The 12,420-nt window shown below is 42.0% G+C and overlaps 1 protein-coding gene across 1 annotated transcript in view; it reads right to left on the bottom strand.

Moving 5' to 3' along the window:
• Window positions 1-10,836, bottom strand: part of erfl1 (Ets2 repressor factor like 1) — a 48,918-nt gene extending 38,082 nt beyond the window's left edge. Inside the window, exon 1 of the mRNA XM_014338731.2 lies at window positions 9,894-10,836. The gene's annotated coding sequence lies outside the window, so the exon portion shown is untranslated. The remainder of the gene's footprint in view (window positions 1-9,893) is intronic.
• Window positions 10,837-12,420: the final 1,584 nt, after the last annotated feature.

The raw sequence follows: 12,420 nt of genomic DNA, 5'->3' as shown, positions 1-12,420 counted from the left end.
GTGTGTGTGTGTGTGTGTGTGTGTGTAAGCAGTTAATTAGTAAATCCCTATTCGCTGTGCCTCGGGTCGGTTTGTTTTCCCCGGTCGACAAGCCGAGAGGAAAGAGAATTTGAAGTAGGATTCGACCCGTTTCCGCTCCCGTGTCTCATATATGAGGTCTCTGTGTGTGAGAGAGTGTGTGTGTATGTGTGTAGTGTAATTGTGTGTGTTTGTGACTGGGTGTGTTTTTCTTTCTCCCTCTCTCTTATTCAGGGCTCTCTTTGCTGCCACAAGAGGAGCCCCTCCATCGCGTCTCCCCCCGCCGGCTTTGAAGAGTCACAGTACTCACCACCCTGTTGACCTGACCCTAAAAGTTACTCACATTGAATTGGGCACCAATTCCCCAAACAAGCAATGAAAGTGGCCACTTCAATGCGTTTCCAGTGCCAATGCGACTGGGGACTGATGTGCCTGACAGTGTTTTCTATGACACAAAAACCTTCCACCTACAGCTGAAGTCGGATTGAAGTCTGAGACTAGAGGAATCACTGTGATTTCCTATGTGCTAAATAAAATGCTACCTAGCCAAAGCAATATTTTCTTTGTTTTCAATGAATATAAAGGAAACCTTAAACGACACTCACTAAAGGTCGAGCCCCACCTGTCAGTCTGGCTTAAGTAAACTGTTGTTTGTTTGCTGTCCCTGTAGCAAAATCCACACTACAGTGAAACAAATCGTCTTCCTTCAACTCGTGACTTCCATCAAGTGTCTGCATAAATGAAAATCACACACCCGCACAAGCACGCAGCGCAGCGGAAAGAATGCCCCAGCTCTTGTGCGACTGAATCAACTCTGCCCTTAACAAACTTTAATTATTTAATTGATCCTCAATAAGCAAGTTAATAATCAATTAGGTAAACCAATGAAACTCACTTGAGTGCAGAGAGCCAAAGCCTATGACAAGGGTATCAAGGGAAGGGGTTGGAGATGGAAGCATGGGAAAGAAGCTGAAAGCCACACGTTGGACTCTACAAAAACACGGTGAGTACGTTTCAGTGTTTTCAGAAGCTTTCAAAGGCTTGTTGATTGATTAAAAAATCAGCCGTGAAGCAAAATATTATTAGTTTCTGTCCTAATCAGCAATTAGAAAAATGCAAATTGGGTCTAATTCCCGCGAAAACACACAAACAGAAAGATCTTTCCAAAAATATTTGGAAGGGCCAAAACTACTGAATGAGCATCAGTTGCACAACACGGCTATGGCCACAGCCACGCACACACACGGAGTCCATACAATAAATTCAGACAACGACACACGGACCTCTTTATCGCCCTCTGGTGTCCACTTTTGATCTCAGCCTTCCATCACAGCTTGTTAAGGCTTCCAGCAGACACCAGTGCTTCTCAACTTTTTTGCCCGGATTTTCGGCTCACATTGGACATAACGCCATGCTGCAACACCAGTGTATGAGTGTATTTGCTTGTGCGCATAGCTTTTGTCTTTAATGTACATCAGCTTTGTATGGATGGCCATGTCAGGAGCAAGGACACTCACACACTCTGCAGATAAAAGCTTCGCCAGTACTCTGAGTCCCCTGAGGGTCACAGCAATATTGATGTGACCACTGGTGTGTGTGTGTGCGTAAATATTGCTGGTGCATGTACATGTATACGGTGTCTGCTGCATTTCTCCATGTCACCTCTAAAATCCAAAAGGGCAAAAGCACATAGAGAAACACTGAAACATGCTAGTAACCTCCAGCCACTGATCTCAGACCAGCCCATTCATCCATGTTTTTTTTCCTCCCAATGATATCTGCTCAGCAGCTGGAGCGTCTGAGCCTCTGACACCTGGGAGGTATATGTGACAGAGTGGGGAGGCGCTGGAAGAGGATGAATAACTGACCTATCACATCCCCATTGACTGAGTTAATTAATATAAGTAGAGCTGGGGATTCTTAGCTCACTTTTCACTGTATGGATTTGCTGTCTCCTCACATTTGGCATGTTCTATGTCTATTCAATGCAAACTCAATGTGTTCCGTCCTGCAGCACAATCATGACAGCTAATTTTGGTATGCGAGGCATTTTGATAGGGCAGATTTTAATTGTGGTGGCACAACACAAGGCCTCCCTGTGACTGACTGATATAAAATCTCATGTGAATGGATGTCAAATTGCTGCAGAGTGAACCGTTAAAAGGCTCGAGCTCTATGCCTTCTGAGACTACCGTAGTTATTGGATTCCGTGCATTCTTTGCTTTTGATGAAGCTAAAATATTATGTTTTTGGGACATTGAGTTAGGAGAGGCGTTGTCAGCAGAGAAATTAGAAGCGGGAGGAGCCGAGATAGAGAGAAGGGACAAGGAGGAAAGGACAGGAAATCCTCATAGACTCTTATGCATGCAAACACTCTCTTCCTCTTTGAGGTTGAAAGACAAGAGAGAGAAGTGTGCGTGTCCGTGTGTGCGTGTGTGTGTGTATAGGAGGGGGTGACACAAGCAGGACAGACAGGAAGACAGGCAGTAGAAGGTGGGAAATGGAGAGAAAAGGAGGGGAAAGAGAGCAAGAAAGAGCTCCACTGCCTAGTCTTAATCTGAGCTGTTCTGATCAATAGCCCATTTCCCATTGTTGCCAGAGCTGTTCGATCGCTACACCACGGAATTAACACACCCACTTTAATCTAGGGGGAGAGGAGTGAGGGGAGGGAGAGGAGGGGGAAGGGAAAGAAGGGGGTTAAGGGGGTGAGTGAGGAGCAGCTGTGGAGGCATTCTCAAATGAAATCAAATCTAATTGTTATCACTGTAGCTGCTGCACTTATTACTACCACTGTTACAATTATCCTCCGACCATATAGCTCTTCTTTCCTCCGTCTCATACCTTGCCTCCTGTGGTGTAAACTGGACGTAAATAATCCAAATTAGTGTTTATTTGTTTCATTTTGCCAGCTGTAGATTGGATTGCTTTGGGAGGATGGAGGGGAAGCGTGCAGGGAGGGTTGTTGATGGCATTGAAGGCTCGGCCCATTCCTCAGTGACAGAGAATGGGATCTGTGGTCAGTTATATTGTCCTAGACACACTCCAACATCTGGGTGTCTCAATTCCTCTCAGCTGCTGTGAGGTTGTACCAGCAGGGCTTCAATAGGTACTGTTTTGTTACAAGAATGTGTTCACGATCTTCTTATTGGTGGTTGTGTTCTGGATCTTATATTGCACCATTTTTTTTTTTTTAATTCTGTCAGGCATCTCAGATCCTCGGCTTTAATGGTGGGGGCGCACCTAAACACAACAGAAAATACTCTGGATAAAGTGTTGTGGAAGAAAATGAGGCACTTTTATAACCTTTCTCTTTAACAAGAAACTGAAACTCTTGAGATTAAGAACATTTTTTGCAAGACCTACAATGTTTTTCAATAGTGGGAGCTCCTGGAGAAAACCCACTTAAGCATGATGAGGACATACAGGGTCCACACAGGAGGTTCTACCCAGGTTTGAACCCAGGAACCCATCCTGTGAGGCAACCATGCTAACCACTCATCCACTTTGAAGACTACTTACCCATTATGCAATATTATTCGCATAAATTATTTTGAGTTTGTGCTTTAGTTTTTGGTTTTAGGAACTGTTTCACAGTACTCTATTTTCTGTCTTACGTCTGTTGACTAGTCATGTGTATATCTTCAGTTTTTGTGGCCTCATATTGAACTACATGGGTCTCAAATCCCAACCCCCCAAAAAAATGGACTTGAATGGAATCACAGCTGTGTGCTGACAGTGATGAGAAATAGGAGAAATAACATTTTAGATCAGTATCTCTTCCCAACAATAGGTTTCTCAGCCCACACACAACATGTGAAGAATTTCATTATTTTCTATGCTTTTCTTAATAAAACTGGTGAATTTTCCAGAGTGACACAACCCTTTCTCTAGAAAAATGTATCCCTTTGTGGTTGGTTGATTACTTTTTTACAGAATAAATGTTTTTCAACAATTAGTACATTTACCATCCAATAATACCAAGGGAAGAAGCCCCTTCGCACTGGTTATTCCCTGAATTTTCCCTCAAACACCATAGTAAAATCCATGTCTTCCAAACTCGAATAACTTGGCAGTCCCTTAACTTTAAATTAAGTTGAACCTTTTGAACATTTTTAGTTTGTATATATCAAAATATTGACAATAGCTTTTGTTCAGCATGGCGTTAGGTAAAGAAAGCAGATGTTTTCTAGACAAATGTTTTAAAAGAGTATATTTGCCTTTTTTTTTTTTAAATCGCTAGACTAGTTGCAGATTCCAAATGTTTCAGTTTTAATATCTGAGTGAGCTGATCATGTCCAATTCTTGACTGTGCAGCATTATATTTTGTTGTAGTTGGGGAAAAAAACATGTTTTTGTGAACCCTCACCTATAGGGTGCAAAACTCTGCAGCCCTGTGTCCAAATACGTGACTAAAATCCTTTGCAGCTGTTTCTTCAAAGATGCACCTGCGACTGATATAGATCGCCGGTCAGATACTGTGAGGGTAGCTTAAAAAAAAAACAAATACACAAAAATCGCAATAATTTGAACAATGTACCTAACTGCTAAATAGGGCATAGGGACATGACAGGAAACATTTTAACAGAGAATGTGACTGTTTTCTAACATATCACAACAGCATGGAGCCATGCTGTTGTGATATGAGGTTAGTCTGCTTTGGCGTTATCTTGTTGAAATAAGCTAGGTCTACGATATATTAGATGTTTGTGTGGCAGCATAAGTTCTCCTAATGCAGCGTTCATAGTTACGCAAATAACCAAGCAGAAAAAGGATTGCACTTTTATCTTTTAACTTTAGCTTGAGTCTATAAAGAGCTTTATAATGTGTTTCACCCACTGAGACACAGGCTCACACAGCAGTGGTGGCAAAGTTACCGTATCAAGCGCTAGAGGAACACGAGGAGTTGATACACGTTTAAAAAGTGTGTTGTTAACAAGCTGGATGATCCGTCTCCTCTTCAACCCAGAGGTGCGCTTTCCACTTCACCTCTATTTGGTGTACCAAGAGCATTTAATGGAATTTCAGGACCTTATGTAAATACGTTTTTGTCACTGTATGGAAGATTAAACTTGCACTCATGGATAGAGTGTTTCAGAGCTCATGTATTGATCTTATAATACTGAATTGTCTTTTCTGGCCGGTGCCACATGAGGAGCTGTAGTGGTTAGCACTGTTGCTTTGCAGCAAAAAGGCCCTGGGTTTGAAACCAGGCAGAGACCTTTCGGTGTGGAGTTTACATGTTCCTCCAGGATCTGCAGGAGTTTTTCCCTGGTGTTTTCTCACAGTCCAAAGCTATGCATGGATCAGGTTTACTGGCGATTCTAAAATTCCAAAATGAATGTGAGCATTACGGGCGGCCCATCTGTCTGTATTAGCCCTGAGAAAAACTGGCAGCCTGTTCAGGGTGTATTAGCTCCACATTGTACCTGAACTGGATACGCTGAAGATACATTCACTTGATCTTTTACTGTAAAACTTTAATTGTTGCCACTTGATATGTTGTTTTGGTACTGTTTTCAAATACACATGGATGAAGGTTTTTAATTATTATAAAAACACTGAATTCTGTGATTTACATTTTACATTTGTAACAGGGTTACACATCATGTATATCTTTGAGAGTTATTTATGGCAAACTGTTGGAATTCATTTGGCCACACTTGTTCCGGTGACCATGATTATTCCTGTGCAGTCATGAAACATGATCCACAGTATATTTTTTTAAGTGAGACACATAAGACGCAAGTTAAGCTGTCCAGGTGAGTATATTTTTGAACTGATGTTATAAAAGAAACCAAAGATGAAGCCAAAGTTTCCCTTTTCAAAACAAAGCTTTCACAGAGTCCTTCTTCCATTAGTAAAATGAACAGCCTTACTTGTGCTTTCTCAGTACCAGTGCTTTAATTTAGCTGTTAAAAACTGGAGTCTACAGCTTTGGGTATTGCCAACAGAGACTTTGCTTACTGACTTCCACTGAGACAGCTTGAGGGGAAAACACAGCAGAGAATCTCTTCCCTTCCACCCGAGGCTACCACCCAACTTTTCCTTCAATCTATTCTACTTACTCTAGTCCTTTTGAAGTCATTTCATAACAGGGCAATTTTCTTGTTAGCGTTTGGCTTTAATTGTGGGTAATTAAGCGTGCTCCAGCAGTATAGAGAGCGTTGTTCGCAGGACTGGGGGGAAATTAACCGTAGTTCAGCTGTGAAATATGGGGTTAAGTGGGAGACGGGGTATGGAGAAGAGAAGCCGAGTAGTGGGGTCAGTGACTCCAAAACAGGGTTCAAATTGTCTAAAAGAAATGCTGCTTTAGGAGCAGAAGAAGATGGCGATGTTAGAAAATGAAGCAGGAACACAAATGGATAGTTTTAGTAACATTCAGCAGGGCTGAAGAAGGTAAAGCAGGAAGTGTAAGAGAATAATAATGATGTGAGAGAGAAATTAGTATACACAAGTGTGTGTTAAGACAGAAACTACATTTCAGCAGCACTTGCATGTCAGAATACATATAAATAGTATAAAGGAGTAAAAGTTGACTTGGTGACTTGGGGCATTCAGGGATTTTAAAGTGTTTATATTTAACAAGTACCGAAAGTATTCCCGAAAAAGCTTATCAATAGATGAAATTGATGCAAAATTACGGATACTTATACTTTTGTCTGTATATATTTTAGCTGGTGAAGCTTTCAGCATCAAAACTAAACTGAGTATAAGTGATCAACATTGTTCAGGACAGCCCCCCCCAAACAGTAAAATGCATTTCAACAATTGTCAACAAAACAAAGTGTGCACACAGTCAAAACTCTGGATGGCTCTAGCTGTCACCAAGTGGATTATAGACTTCACACAGAGTGACCTTTGATTAAATGCACCACCTTACCCTCTGCATCCATTAATGCTTTATTTTAACCCCATAACAGCTATAAACATTGATGCAGCCATAAAGCAGATGAGGAATGATTGGAGCCATTGACTGTACTGTCAAATGCTCAGTGGATAGGGACTAACTCTGCTGGGCCCTTTATGAGTGCTTCATCCCCCGGTGGAACTGGCTCCTCTGACTATAATGAACCTGTTAAAGCCTCTATAAATATTGGCTCCCATGCTTAGTGATCGTTTGAATTACCTCGGAAATAGAGCACCGTTTGCAAACAAGTGGCTGGGCGTTGGAGGTGCTGAAGCTAATACTTAATCAATGGAGGGGAACTCTCTTGGAGTGGGCCCTCGCAGAGCCTTGATTCATACTGTGGGTGCGGATATAATGTTGTTTAGAATAAGCACAAAACTACCATATTGATTAACACATTACCAGTGTCAATAGGAAAGGGTTTTTCAGGAAGAAGTAAAAACTGCAGGGGTACTGGGATAGCTGTTGAAAAAAAAAAACATGAAAAGACTGCAGTGGGAACTACACACCTTCCTGCCAGCCCCTGAGAGAAATTCAGACTTAACTCTACGGCAGGGTCACTCTCCCATTGTTGGGTGCCGGTGTTACAGATTAGTTGTGAGTCCAGGTTCTACAAGCCTAGGAAATCAAAACATTTCCCAGTTCACAAAAGGAAGGTTTCTCGTGTGATTAAGTGAGATAAGATGGTTTCCGAAGCCTTAAGCGAGGCACCCTGTTACATTTCAAATACTTCAAGGAGTAAAACACTAAGTTATGTGAAAACTTTCATATGAGCAATCTGAAAATATGTTCAAATGAGTTTTTATCTTTCAAAACAAAGTAAACACAAACAATACAGAAATAAAACAAGAAAAAGCTTTTTTCTTTCTACTTTTAGTTACGCAAAAGTTTTCTCTAATATCTTAACAGGTTTCTTTCTGATTAGTGGCACAGATGTCACTGATAGGCAGCATCTTGGCAACAGCAATGATGCACATTTATGAAAAGTAATAATTAATATGACTCTAAAATGGAATTTGTGCATGTATTCAAGATTAATTGGGGGGGGGGGGGTTAAAGCTCATGCTTTGTCTTTGGGTTCTGCTCAACGATTTATAGGGAAAACCAATTTTGTCACATCTTAGCAGCAAAAACATATAATCAATTTGGCTGAGATTAAACACTCTCAGCCATTTTCAGGCTGTTTGCACTGATTTTTTTTATTACACTACTTCAGAATATTACCTAAACACTGTAAATTATATATCATCTAACAACAGCAGCAGCAGTCTGGCTCTCTCACATGTGACTGCACGGCTAACACAGACATGGACGACATTTCTTATTTTCCAAAATAATTCCTGGGTGCTTTATGTCTGTTGGCACAGACATAAATATATGTAAACTCTTCTACATTCTTAGATTAGTATCTGAGAGGATCTGTATGATTAATAATACTGATTGATTAATAATTATGCATTATAGAATACATTATTATTAATCCATAATTACATAGATAAATAAATTGCATGCAGTTGCATAGGCTACTGAGACGTGCACACATGTCGATGTAAATGCATCATTTCGAGTGTATATTTGAAAAGCACCCGAGCCATCAGTGTGATGCTTTTGACCTTGTGTGACGTGAAGTTGAAATCAATGCAAAGGTCAAGCTGACAGTATCCAGACTGCCCTTCAGGCCACTGTGGACCCACAAGCAGGGCAGAGAGTGAGAAACAGTTTTTACACTAAAATTTTCGCAGCGCTTTTCAGTACATTTTTCATTATTCCACATAAAAAAGCCATCACCTTAAATTTATTTAAGGACTGGTCATAAAAATTATCATAATAAAACTGCACATGTTCAGGTTTGGGAATGTGAAAAATTGTTAGATGAAAAAAAGGTTATACACGTGTAGAGGAAAGGTCCATGTGACCTTGACCTTTTGGCCAACCTTCACTGATTTGCAACTAAAATTAACACAACAAAATGCATGAAAAAGTATTAAAAGTATAAAAATTCCAGCGCTGTATGAATACACAAAGTCAGTCTGATTTCCTGCATCAAAGCAGCAGCTGCAGAGTGACATCAGTGGGACCTCAAAGATTAGAGTCTCATTTCTCTGCTGTCTATGTTTGAGTTGTTCTTCATAACCACAAAAACACGAAAACGCACGACAAAAGCACGAGGATGATGCTGGGATCTTGAACTGTGTGAAATTCCCTTTCATCGCAGCACCCACACATTACACTTGACATAATCCAAAAGGTAAATATTTTTAAAAGTAATAAGATAAGCGTTTGTGAAGCATAATACACAAAAGAAGGAGCTGCATTTGAATTTTCAGCTGGTAAAATTATTGTGGTTTAGCTTTACGGACATAAACTACTGTTAAATACCCCCGTGTAAACTCTTCTAGAGGTACAGGTTAGCATCTGAGAGGATCTATGTCTTTAGCCACTTTTACGATTAAAATGAATCCATAATTCCATGCATATGCACACTGGAATTAAATGCATGGAGTACTGAGATATGCTCGCAAATGGACACGCTCCATCCTGGCTGAACAAGTTTTTGAAGCGAATATCTTCATTTGCCAAGTTCATGTTTCAGTTCCCCGACAGCTGCTATACTTTCCACCGCACATTTGTTTACCTTCATCCCCTCTCCTTAGCGTCTGGGTCCCCGAAGCCGCTGTAGGATACAAACCCACGAATTCAACGCATAAACACGCTTTCACTTTAAAGCAGGAACCTTTTAGGAGTTGTTGCCGATCTATTTGAGGGGAAAGTACCGCGTACAGCGCGCTGTTCGACAAACTCCGGAGCACAAGCGTACACAGCCTACATCAATCAATTTCTGCAGGAGGTGCGCATGTTTCCCTCGCACTAAAGTGCATTATATTTCTCGTGGGATTCTTATTCCTGACGCTTTTCTCTATTATTAATGCCACTTGTCTGTAACAGAATGGGAAAGTAGGATGCTTACCTTCATCGAAGCACCTTCATTGACTTGTCCGGCAGCTCCTACTTAGGTTGATGGGAATCCTGTCGACGTGCGCAGAGGACTGGTGGTAATCGAGCAATTTAACAGATCGGACAGCGAATCCTTCCTCCTGCATTAAACCACATTGGTGAAGTGTTACACTGGCATGACGTATGAGCGGCAATATGAGTGAATACCGCCCGTAGGGCGTCAGAAAAAAAAATCAAGATGAGTGAGATGAGCAAACAGCGCGCGGACTATAGCCGGAGAAAAGTTATCCTCGGAGCGGGAAAAAAAGTTGACGAGGAAAAAAAGGGACCCCAATCTGCTTGTGTCCGTATTCTGTTATGATATAGTTTATATTAGCAATGTTAGCAAAACATGAAAAGGAAAACAAGGAGAAACGGTCAGAGGTGCGAGGGGAGAGCGCGCGAAAAGGTAGAGATCCGGGCGCTGGGAGGGATGTAAGGATGAGAGCGCAGAAATAGGGGGGAGGTTTAAAAAAAACGAAGGTGCAGAGCCTGAACCTCCACCTCACATCAGCCGGACTGCATTTAAGTTTCTATCAGCTGCAGACGGTGTTCTGCACGTGTTCGTGTGGACGTGAGACAGAAAATTGACCCACACAGTGAAGAGACCGCACAAGGAAAATATATGTAGACGGGTGGTGGCCAGAAAACGGATCGATCGGGTTATAATTTTGTCCAAAAGTCGAGGGAAAATAAAGTTCATGGAGGAATGAAATTTAAAAACAGATGGCGAATCCCGTCGCCCCTAAATAAGATTCGATCTTCGGGAATGGAGTGTAGATAATATTTGGTTGGACGTTTGATGAAAATGACGGATTTTTCATTTTGGACAGGTGGGGGTAGATAGAGTGGAGTGAGGTGGGGGGCAGAGTGGAGGTGATGGTGGGTGGATATGATGTGTCTAGGGACAGAAACTAAACTTGGGCGAGGAGGACGCAGTGTTTTTCCCCCCTTCAGAGTCATCCAAGGATCTCATCCCCTTTCTCCATTTGCCCCCAGTGTGCGCACAAGACCCCCACACCTCCTTTCACTTTCCTCCACCCCGCAAACAGGGGTGGTGGGTGAAGGGAGGAAAAGGAGAGAAAACAAGAATACCAAATAAATGAGAAATTTTCGTACAGGCCCCGCTTCCGTGCGTTCCATGCTAGCAATAACAATTAAATATCGACCGCTTTCCCGGCCGGAGAGAACCTGAGATACCCAGAGACTGCCAAGTACCGAGACCCCCTCCTCCCTTCCCCTTTCCCCCCCATCTTCCACATATGCACTCACTCACACAGTCCCTCACTCACTCTCCTCCTTTTCTCGTCATCCCCTCCCTATATACCTCTTTTCCTTCTAATCCAAGTCCATCAGGCCAATCTCTTCTAATTTGGTGTATCTCATTTCTCTTGATTCCATCCCACAACCCATTTCAGCTCCACTTTTATCATTGCTGATTTGGGGGTGGCCTCTCGGACACACTCTCATTTTCTCTCTGTGCAAAAGGACTTCCTCACACCATGCATGTTAGTTTATCAAAATCAATTATGGGATTGAGATTCGCGTGGTTCTCTCCCGCGTAAATGTTAGAGCAAAGGCTCTAGCCACTGCAACACATAGCAACTCTTTGACGTTGTCTCCTGGTGAACTCTTTGGTTTTTCTTTATGGGGTTTTTAATTTTATTTTTTTTGGTGCGTAAAACTGTGTGAAGCTCCTTGCCACAGTTTCCAAAATGTAGAGGCAGGTCAAGAAATTAACAATACATTTGGGTTATTTGGGGCTATTAGATGATAAATAATGAAAGGATGAGTTCATGACAGATCCACTTGACCTTTGAGAGACCCTTTCTTGGGACAGTAGGGCCTTCTTTATGATGAATTAACACAAAAACAAAAGCTTAAAAGAGCCCAGCGAAAAAAAAATCTAAAGGATAAAAGTGCACAGGCACTATTGACCAAGTGTGTTTTTGGGGCGTCTGTTTGGATCTTTCAGTGGAGTAGGTGACTGCACCTTTTTGGCATTTATTAGAAAACCTCTATGGATCCCTGTGCAATATGATGGCCTATAATCTAGCGTTTTATACCCAACATGGGACAATGGAGTTTGCGGGTTTGAGACTTTAGACCAAAAGACAAACAGGTAGGCTCCATTCCTTTCCAACAAACTCCTTTTGTTGATTGACGGGGACCCTGGATTTGTGCAGCTCGTGACAAGACTGCCAGAGGAGTGGCATTATGTTGGACTTATAAGTCTTGAGCACGCCAATGCCAACTTTCCAAACGAACTGCACAACTATCAAAAGTTTCTCCATCATTGTCGTTGTGTCTTCTCTCACTCCTCTTTATATTTTTTTCCGCCTCAGAACTTCTCTCTGCTCGCACCCAAACCATTCAATTTCTATTTATTTCACCCCTCCACTCCTCAAGCTCTCCCACCCCCGCCACCCAACACCTCCCCCGTCTCCCTCATCCTCCTTCTCATCTCTCCCTTTTCACACCTCTCCGCATCTCCCCGCTCG

This window comes from Haplochromis burtoni, unplaced genomic scaffold (genome assembly GCF_018398535.1).
Source record: "Haplochromis burtoni strain Fernald_Lab_line unplaced genomic scaffold, NCSU_Asbu1 Contig_237, whole genome shotgun sequence".
Taxonomy (NCBI): domain Eukaryota; kingdom Metazoa; phylum Chordata; class Actinopteri; order Cichliformes; family Cichlidae; genus Haplochromis; species Haplochromis burtoni.
This window is presented reverse-complemented; position numbering and strand designations above follow the sequence as displayed.